Here is an 8882-nt window from a genome sequence, read left to right as displayed (position 1 = left end):
ATGTTAAAAGGAAACTGTGCTTGTTGCAATGATAAGAGCAAAACTTTTCACCCAGTGCCAACTAAATTATGTGTGAAACTCAACACTCTAGTAATATGCATAGTGGTGGTTTACTCAGCAATCTGAATTCTGAACAGCTTCATTAAACAGGCTTGAATCATCAGATTATTTTTTGCTGAAGGCAGACTTGCAGAGTAGTTTATCATTCAGGCTTGAGGCCTTGGACAAGGTGGGCAAAATTCACAGACACCTAAAAGACAAACTCTGAGTACTTCTTTGGGGCCCTGCCTTGTTCCTCTGAACGCCAAAGCGGGCTTTTAAATAATTTGGGGAGAGCCCTCTGGAAGCTGAATAATTCACTGCAGTGTGATGAAGTCTCTAGCCAGCTGGGTGTTCCATTAGCAGACTCACTACTCGACAGCTCTATTGCCTGGCAGACTAGCGGAGGGAAGGAGAGCTGGGGAGATGAGTATGTCTCTGTGAAGGGGGATCATCCCGTCCTCACTCTGCCCACTTCAATTACATCAGCCACAGGCTCTCTGAAAAGAGAATCAGGCACCGTCTGCCTATTTTGCTGCAGATGAGACTCCATCCACCACGCCCAGCAAGTGACAGCCATTCAGCTGTTGCAACACAACCTTGCAGGACCCCAGTGCTGGACATCTGATGGGATGGAGAAAGAAAGAAAAGCATGTCCTCAGAGCATTTGACAGTGCAGACTCTTGACATCTAATTCCTTCTGCCTATAGGACCTAAATATACAGTTTTAGGTCTGAACTGGCTGCTGAAGTGAATGACTCTGTTCTTGTCCAGATGGTTGCCATTGTTGGGCAGTTTTCTCCAGGACAGGCTGGTGAAAAACACTGGCCTGCTGTGGCATCATCACCAGTTTAGTTCATCTAAGCTCCCCTGGCAGAAGAAGCAATGAAACGAATGGACATAGCAGATCAAACACTGCTTGGCTGTGACTAAAATCTACTTTCCTGTGAGGCATTAAAGGAAAATAGGATTTTCTGCTGAGGAATATCTCCCTGCTTACTGTCTCTCCCACATGCCAATTATCTGTGATAGTTTATAGCCGGGGTATGAAATGTGAAACAAGCAAGAACCTGTCAGTGAATTCACTGGCAGACACGGGGGGTAACTGCCAAATCTCGTGTGCCTGAGGAGAAAAAAAATGCCATGACAGTGCCCTCTAAGGTGCCCCACAGTAAAGCAAACATGATAAAATGCCCTCTAAGTTGCCCACACAAAGGAGAAGACATACCAAAGTTCTGTAATCACCATTTTAGTTATGGGTAAATTAGGATGAAGTGCCCTATAGAGTGCCTCTGTATGGGACAATCTGGAATGTTGTGCCCTCATGGGTGCTCTTTCAGTGGAAGAAAATGTGATAGTGCCTTGTAAAGTACCCCCCACAAGATGTAATATAGTGCCCTATGAGTTGCTGTTGTAATGAGGTGAGCTGGAGTGTCTGTACGGGTGCCGTTCTGGTGAAATAAAAGTGGAAAAGGTGTCATTTAAGGTTCCACTAAGTCTAACATAAGGAAGTGCAGAATTGGGTGCCTTTTCAATGAAAGAAAAAACATGCCCTATAGGGTGCCCTGTATGGGAGAAAAATATTGTGAAGTGTCCTATTGGGTGCGCTGTATGGGAGGAAAACATGGTGAAGTTCCCTATAGGGTGCACTCTATGTGAGAAAAAACATGGTGAAGTGCCCTATAGGCAGTGGCGGACAATGCACACAACTCCATTACTTGAGTCAAAGTAAAGATACTCCTTGTTGAATTACTCCAACAGAAGGGAAAATTGTTCAATCAAATTCTTACTTGAGTTAAAGTACTGGAGCACTTGCTTTTAAAAATAATTAAGCATTCAAAAGTACATTTTCTTTTTAATGTTAACGCATTGTTATATTGTTGCCACAATGCATTAACAGAACCTAATGACTCTGAAACAGCCTACTCAATGCACTGACTTTCTTGTAGAACATGTAGAATAAAAAGCTTGTAGAATATGCTACAAAGCCTGTAGGAATGACTATAGAAACACATTTGAATCAACGAAGGGACAGCCATTGTCGTTTTCATTATTTTAATTTAACATAACCCCACCCCACCATCACAAAACAGCATCCACCCAATTTTAAAGTCCGAAAGAAGTGCACTTCTGCTGTCAATGCAAACAATTTGTTGTGACTGACTCTACTGCACTCTCCATCTCACAGGTCTCTACAGATGACAGGTGAGAAAATTTTCAGTCTGGTCAAACTAGTTAAACTTGAAGAAGTCCTTATTCAACATCAGTAGAAGCTGTTTTTGAAGTTGTGAGGAATTATTCTTCCCTTCCTTGTGCTAAAGATCCATCCAGCTGTACTAAAAAGCCTTTCACAGGAAACAGAGGCAAGCAGGACTGTGTTTAGCTTGAGCGACAGGTTGGATACAGCTGGGTAAAATGTCAACATGTCCATACCTTCAGCTGTACATGTCAGGTGTGCATCCAGTTGTTTGGTTGTTTCCTGTGTGCGTACATGTTTCATATTAGAAATGAAATCATCTTCATCAGAAGCACTTCAAGAGTTGTCAGCAGGCCACAGCAGAGGCTCATCGTGGCCGGGAAGATGTAACTGAGGCCTTCAGTAAACCAGAAACAATTCCAGTTTTTTATTATCTTTTTCATCATTATCATCATCATCATCATCATCATTAAGCAATTAAGTAAGGAAGTATACAAGTTCAGTGTTTACAAAAGCGGAAATGAGAAACTGACCATGGAACATTTAGTGAACATTTAGTTTTTTTTCTTACCTAGTTTGAGGACATCTTCATCACTGGTCCAGGATGTTTTGAATTTTGGATGAATAATGGCTGCAGCAACCAGCTCTGGGTCACACATCATTTTCCCAAACTGTTTCTTCAAACCATCTTGCAGGACATCATAAAGCTTGCAGAATCTCAGCAACACCCTTGTTTTCTCAAGCTTGGCGATGAAGGTGGTGATTGAAGGGACCAGCCCTCCCATCTGAATGTTGGATTCTCCCTGTAATATGTTTATTACCTTAGTAACTGGACTTGTGGTGTTGGTATATTCACCCAAAAAAGCAGTCTCAGCTAAACTGTACCTAACACACACAAAACAAAACAAAACAAAACAAAACAAAAACATTTTTTCCAAATCTTCCACATAGGACCACTATGCATTAGGCATTTTTAACAGACCAGTTATTTCAGATTACACAGGATGTTATGTAATTATTCCTTGTCCTTTGGACAAATCATGTGGAAAGATTCAGAACTCTGCAGCAGTAATGGACCATGCAGTCTTATTCCAGAGAGCCTGAGACTTGGAGAAGGCTGACCTCGACAGCTTCTTGTATTGGCATCCACCATAGAAACCAAATTTAGCAAATGAAAAGCACACTGATGATGCTTCAGCAGTTGGTACTGAAGGCCATCATCTTCAGCCATAATGGCAACCAACAGTTGCTATTATATAACTGTTGTGGTTCTACTACTGGGACTACTTTCTCACGGATTTCATATTCTGAGTGTATGTCATTCATTGCAAGGCATGCCAAGGCATCAAATGTATGCGTGCCCTTCAACTGCTTGCATGAAAGACCAACAGTATGCCTCTCAAACCTGCTGGGTTCCAGCCAATGCACTTTAACTCCAATAAAACTCCTCCTTGCAGTCTGGCAATAAGTTGTTGTGGCTATGTATGCAGGCTTCCTCGTTGCTTTTTTCACCTGCTCCTTCATCGCTGATGTGGCTTGATTAGTTTTGCCCTGCACAGTGGTTTGAGATATGACAATGCAGTTTGACTGTAGATCTTTGACATGGTTGTGGAATGACGGCTGTTCAACAAGGGAGAAAGGCTGGAGACCTTGAACTTAGTGAGTTGAGTACAGCATTGTCAACACACTTCTGAGACTTGCTTTGTTTCTTCAAGCTTCATCTGTTTGAGATTTGAGGGAGATGTCCCAGGCTCAGATTTTCTCTTGCAGACAGTTGTAGTCAGTTCACTATATTTCTTCAGCTGACTTCCATGCTTCCTCTATAAAAGACAGTATATAACTTCAGTTAAATAGGCCCTAGTTTAACTCAGATTGGCATTAAAATGATAAACATGTCATAATGTTGTAGGCTATGTTCATTTTACTTCTATTACACAGTATTGCCTGAAATGTGAAACAGCTAGATGACACCCATCACAGCTTGAACCCATCATCCCCCCCTTGTCTTATTGAGTCCGGGTCCTACGTGAATCCACTGCCTCTGTGTGACGTTACTAATAGCTAGCTAGGACTGCATAATTTGTGTTTATCACAAAATGTGGCTCATAATATAGGCTACGTGTACTGCCCACCCAGCTCTGGGGCTAACATTAGCCAGCTAAAACCACAATATCAGAATATATTTCACATACTCTGCACTAATGTTAACTTACCTGTTTAATAGGAAGAAAGCCAGTTCAAGATTGGACGTTAGTGGACTGCATTTCTAAGCGTTAGCTAATGTTGCACTCAGGAGAGCGCATAAACGTCATATCCTTTGGATATGACAAAACTGCCCTGAGTCCTTTACATAGAAATCAGTTCACAGGCTGTTATAGGCAAGTTGAGAGCCTGGAAAGGTCTCATTTTATTAGGCACCAAGGGAGGAGATGGGAGAGATAAAGGTATGTTTGCATTAGCCATTAGCAATCAGAGGGATGCCCAGTAGAACTTAAACCTGTGCTTAGGCATGTTAAAAAGTAAAAAAAAAAAAAAGATCTTGTCAGGAAACTGTTATGAAATCTGGAAGACAAACCTTTTGCATAGCCCTCTTAACAGACAAACTCCTCAAAATATATGCTACATTGCCAGTGACAACTGCATCAGTCAAGCGATGATTCTCCAAACTGGAGGTAATCAAGACCCAGCTTAGAAACAGATGTGGGGAAGAAAGGCTCTCAGATCTTCTGCTGTTGCCCATGAGAGGGACATCCCAACTGACCATAACAAGGCCATTCACATTTATAAACTCATGGCCAAAATAATTCTCCTTTGATTTCACCAATCTTGCTTCCCTGACAATACTGCTCAAAACAGCTCATTCTCAAAATGTTAATATTTCCATGTTTTTACTGCAGATGTGTTTGTTAAAGCATTTAACACATTACTCATTCCCTGTATTTTATTACATATGTTTGCAAAATATAAATGTTTAAAAAGGAAATCCTTTTTAATACAGAGGTGTTGTTTTCCTTATATTCTGAATCACTATAAAATGTTAATCTTTGGGGATGAAGTGTTTTTACTAAACATGCACTGTTATTCTCTGCTGGTGGGGTCACACTCAATGTATCAGATAGCCTTTGTATTTTTTCACCCCTGCCCCTCAGACAGCCTGAATCTGCCACTGAGTGAGTTACAGTGCCGCACAGGTACACATGCATTGCAAGAACTACCTTGCTCTATCTGAGTATGGTCACTTTCCTATCAGATCCAGATATCACTCAGATTAACCTTGCCTGCGTACCCAAGGCCTGTCTCCTTTTCTGTGCATAAACCCTGTCAACGCTTGCCCTGAGTGACAGAGTGGCCACCCTTACCTTGTGCTGCCAGCCAGCCCCATTCATAACATCATCACCTTCACTTGGCCATGTCATGCCTCTTATGGGAGATGGATGTCTCCCACCCAAGGACAGCTGGGTAATGGCCCCCATCCTGACTTCAGACAGGGCGCAATCACCTGCCATTCTTAATCTGTATGCTGTAGGCCAGAACAGATAGACAACGCAAAGAGAAAGAGGAAGTAGTGGAGGTCCTTCGGAGTAAGGGATGTACACTATAGAATCCCACATTTATATAGGAAATTAATTAAGATCACTATTAACCCAGTATGAGATATGAATAACCAATCTCAGATCGTGTAATTAACACAGTTTGACTTTATTGGAATGAGTTTGTAAATTAAGTAGAGCGTCATAATTCCCCTCTTTAAAGTGAATTTAGTATCAGTAGATTTAACTATAACCCACAAGTAATTAACAGTAGTGTTAGCTGGTACTTTGCTGTATATTGTTTTGTCACTGAAATCCTGTAAAACGACGGATGGACATATAGTTGTATAGTGGAAACAGTAGCTACATGTTGAGAGTTTTAGCTCTCTTTATATAAACAATCAACACCTGAGTTGTAGCCTTTTAGTTAACATGTTCTTGTTCAGTATTTCTATTAAATGCAATATCAAACAGCAAATAATTAAAGTATTAATGCCACTTGCTCCCTGTTGTTTCTGCTGAACTAGCATCAACACAGCTACTTATGCTCTCCACTGCAGAGCAGTGAATCATTCAGAAGCTGGAAACACCATCTTTCTTATTCACTAAAATACTGTTCACTGTTTCAGTTTATCTTGAGAGAAGAAGCTAAAATGGCAGTTAACAAAGTGATATTTCTTTAGTTCACATATAGATAATCCTGGAATTTTCTTATTCCTTCCAATAGCAACACAGAAGATAGCTAACTGAAAGTAATGTTAATATTAAAGTATATCCACAGCACTTTTAATAAATTATTTTACACAGGCTTTTTTATAATGTAAATTCCTGCAAGTTTTGCTTTTGCTAGTGTTTTTTGTCTAATTGTCAGTGCACTGCAGATTAATTTAGCCCATAAATCAGTTTCTTCCAAGAACTGGTAATGTCAAATAACATTATTGACATAGTGTTACTGAAGATGCTTCTTATTAACGGCATTGGAACAGGTCAAACAGCTAAATCAACTTCTGAACAACAGATATTCTTGGGCAGTGGAGGATACTGCTTCACTAATCAAGAGCTAAGCAACAGCAGCCAGGTTTCCATCCAAATGTTGGGCAAATTTTAGCCAAGTTTCCATAAAGTTGAAAAAGAAAATGATAATTAATGCATGTTTCCACCAACTACTGTCATGTGCATATTTGATTGGTTCTCCAGTTGGGTGCCATTAAACCACTACAGAAGAAGAACAAGATGATGTAATTAAAATAGTGTTAGACAAACCTCAAAAACCCTGGAAAACCCTGTAGCAAACGTGATGGAAATACAGTATTTCTGTTTCACGTATTCATTTGTGGAACATTACAGTCTCCTCTTATTCAGTGTTTTCATCTGCCACTATTTTTAGTCTCTTCAGTAGAGTGGAAGTTTCAGTGTACATTTAAACCTGCAGTAGGGAACTTTTACATATAAATAAACGTCCATTACATTCAAGCCCTTGATAAACAAGTTCACACAATGCTGATTAAGCCTATGACAGCCAGGTAAATCTCTCTGTATTTCACAGTGCACTGGAGTTTTTAATCTGGTGTTGGGTTTGACATTCCTGCGCTGGCCAGATCAAAGCATACAGTGCATCCTCTATGGACAGAGCATGCACACTAAAGACTTTTGCCAGCTGAGCCGGCTAACTTTTGGTTAGCTAACTGGAATGGGGATGACATTTAATTGTGTGGCTTTTCTAGACTTTCCAAATGTTAACAGACCAAATGGATCAAATTCTTATAGTAAAATGAATCATTTTGTGGGGGTTGTGTGATGCTTAAAACAATTTATCCACCATTTTACAGCTGCAACAGTAGCGAAAGAGTAGGCTACGGTGGAGCCTGTGACTTAAGCATGTGATGACAGTGTTTTTTGTAGTTACTCTCACTGCCAGAAGAGGGAGACAAAAGTACCACACTCCAGCTTTAAGTCACATGCTTCATGTATGTCATGATTTATTCACTAAGTCTGTTTCCATTGCATTTTGTCACAATTTGCTATGATTTGTACACTAACTTCTCCACCTCATCCAAGTGTGAAAACGTTTTTTATATTATTTTTATATTGCAATGTTTCCACTCAGATTTTTGTGTGTACAAATTGAAAATGCACATAAAAACAGATGGATGGAAATGCGCTTAGTGTGCGATTCCACAGAAGCATGCAGGTTGTTGAATAAGACTTTCAATTAAAACAGTAATTAGTTAATTTGTCCATTCATCCATTTTTCACATCATCATTATTTTTATTTTTTATTTTTTGCTTTTCCTCATTTGCCTCGATCCAATTTGCTTCTATGTGACTAATAAGTAGTAACACTAATGCTTCATAAACTTCAAATACAGCAATTTATTTTAAAACCTAAACAAATATCAAATAAATTTATGACTTTAAACATTAGAGCCTTACTTCTTGTGAGTTCTCTAAGTATTTGTCTTGACTGGTCTGAACAGCCAATGTGTACACACTGACACCAACTGCATAAGGCCGCAGTTTCCCATGGGTCTGTCTCCGCTACACTGATACACTGAAACCACACAGACCAAGTTCTTCCTCTTCAGGCTCAGGCATGGTGTAAGTCTAGACCTCTCTGATTAAAATTTAACATCTGCCAAAGTTCTGTGAATCTTTCATTTTCCTCTGGGGCACACTATGATGAGTCTACTGAACACTAATGAACATATAATGAGCTACAAATAGCTCGCCAAATGGTCTGGTTCCTACACTGCTTCCTGTGTCCTTAGATTCATCTCAAATAGAAAAAAACATCAAAGCAATGAAACATTATTAGTTTACATGGTTAGAGAGTGATATGTAAAAAAGTAAAAGATTGATACTCCAGTTACTGGTACAATCATCAGGAATAATACTCAAGATGTGTGACACATTACCAACTCTCTGAACATACTGTTATGACTTAACTGGAAATAACAAACTTGACATATTTCTCTATGTCTATTTTGGAGAACAAAACGTGACACACAATGGTACACTGTGTTCAGGGTGGAAGGATACTGCTTGAACAACTGCTTGCTTTGTAAAAACGAAACTTTTGCTGATTTAATCCCTTATGTCTTTATTAATAACAGTGA

At 39.8% G+C, this 8882-nt stretch overlaps 1 long non-coding RNA gene across 1 annotated transcript; it reads right to left on the bottom strand.

Annotated features, from left to right (window-relative positions):
* Positions 1-2143: 2143 nt before the first annotated feature.
* LOC122968282 lies at positions 2144-5186 on the bottom strand. Its single transcript, XR_006398799.1, has 3 exons — positions 4450-5186; positions 2808-4056; positions 2144-2633 (listed from the first exon to the last, which is right to left on the bottom strand). It is a non-coding gene; the product is annotated as an uncharacterized LOC122968282 (long non-coding RNA).
* Between the last annotated feature and the right edge of the window lie 3696 nt (positions 5187-8882).

The sequence above is a fragment of the Thunnus albacares genome, chromosome 18 (genome assembly GCF_914725855.1).
Source record: "Thunnus albacares chromosome 18, fThuAlb1.1, whole genome shotgun sequence".
NCBI classification, from domain to species: Eukaryota; Metazoa; Chordata; class Actinopteri; order Scombriformes; family Scombridae; genus Thunnus; species Thunnus albacares.
The sequence above is the reverse complement of the archived record's forward strand: the minus strand, read 5'-3'. Positions and strand labels throughout refer to the sequence as shown.